The 1537-nt window shown below is 38.8% G+C and overlaps 1 long non-coding RNA gene across 1 annotated transcript; it reads right to left on the bottom strand.

Moving 5' to 3' along the window:
* Nucleotides 1-498: 498 nt before the first annotated feature.
* Nucleotides 499-999, bottom strand: LOC148779715 (uncharacterized). The gene is made up of 2 exons (XR_016044088.1): nt 913-999; nt 499-797 (listed from the first exon to the last, which is right to left on the bottom strand). It is a non-coding gene; the product is annotated as an uncharacterized LOC148779715 (long non-coding RNA).
* Between the last annotated feature and the right edge of the window lie 538 nt (nt 1000-1537).

The raw sequence follows: 1537 nt of genomic DNA, 5'->3' as shown, positions 1-1537 counted from the left end.
AATACTTTCTAGTAACTAGCCCAATCACCACCGATTCCCGCGCCGGATCAGCAATTCCACTTTGAATCAATCATTTTTCAGTCACCGGCTTAACCAAACCACTCCACCTAAAGGGGTGTTTTACAAATTTATCCTGGAAAGTATCATAAGCTACTCTTTTCAAGATCGATTGGCATTAGGAGACCAAGACTCAGTCTGAATTATTAGCTGGGTTCCTTAGATATCGTAGCTCCTTAGTAGATAAAGAAGCTTGCCTGTTGAATGTTGACGAATAGCTCATTTACTCCTTGGGCACATTGCACGTTGGATGGCACATTGCACATTGGATGACAAGCTTGCCTCTTGATCAGTTATCTTAATAGGCTACGTATGGCTTGTCAATACTGGTTCAACTGGCCATCTACTAGAGCACTTACATAATCAACAGGGGAAGGGTAAAGTGATGTTATATGTCCAAACCCCCGCAAATGAGCGGTTTATATTCTGCAAGTAGATGAATTTGAACCTCATAAACTAATGTCACCGATTGGAACAATCTAAAGAAGGGGGAAAAAAGTATGTGATTTATGAAGCAACAAAAACTTACAAATTCTAGTCAAAATGGACAATCATCCATGGTAGGATCTAGTAAAGAAAAAACATAAAGCGTTCTTGCAACTAAATGTGATCCATGAGATATTCTACCCGCAAAAGAGTAATACAGAAACAAGGACCATTCCGATGAAGAAGACTTCCATGCAAACTCAAGCCACATACTTGGTGGAAAACTCGTGAAACTGAAGGGATGTCTACAAAACCTGAATAGCTGGAAGAGACCAAAATTAACAAACTTTGTAGTGGCAATTTAATATTCTCAATCAGAGATAAGAGAAGAAATTCTCAAGTTATCAGCCGCCATGAATCTCAAGGTACCTGTTGGGAGAACTTGAAGGGGGGATATAAAGCATGAAAAGCAAATTGTTCTTAAGGACTCCAATCCATCCCTATTTATCAATTAAGTGTTCAGTCAGAATAGAGCACGAGCGCATGGCTGGAAACTTGGTTGCTAATAACATGGAGCAAAGGATTCATTGATAGTTCACAGAACGGACCAACGCACACAACAGCACGACATTTAATCACAAGAGAATGAGGGTTACCATGTTTAACAAATTGGTTGATATTTATTTGGTGCAAAGGATTTCAGCAGCAGCTGGGCTGAGATTTTCCAAAATGCACCAACAGGCACAGATAGTAACCTCAGAAAAGAAATTTATGTAGGTATAGAGTTAGCGTCACAAAATTTATGGCACAAGCATTCTTTAAGAGTGTTTGTGTGTTGGTGTACAAACTATAGCATATAGAATAAATTATACTGATATTTGATTATCTATATTATTGAAATAATGTATCTATGCTATATATTTGGGCACGGTTTGGTGGCCACAAAAGAGCCGCACAAGGCGGGCTTATACACAGGCTGTTTGGTGCTTGATTTTGGATTTCTCAATGCTGATATATACAGAGGTGCACCAATTTATGCATGCAAAAAGTATAT

This window comes from Amborella trichopoda, chromosome 11 (assembly GCF_054954075.1).
Source record: "Amborella trichopoda isolate Santa Cruz 75 chromosome 11, AtrichopodaSantaCruz75HAP2 v2.0, whole genome shotgun sequence".
NCBI lineage: Eukaryota > Viridiplantae > Streptophyta > Magnoliopsida > Amborellales > Amborellaceae > Amborella > Amborella trichopoda.
Note: the sequence above shows the minus strand (reverse complement) of the source record. Positions and strands in the feature narration are given on the sequence as shown.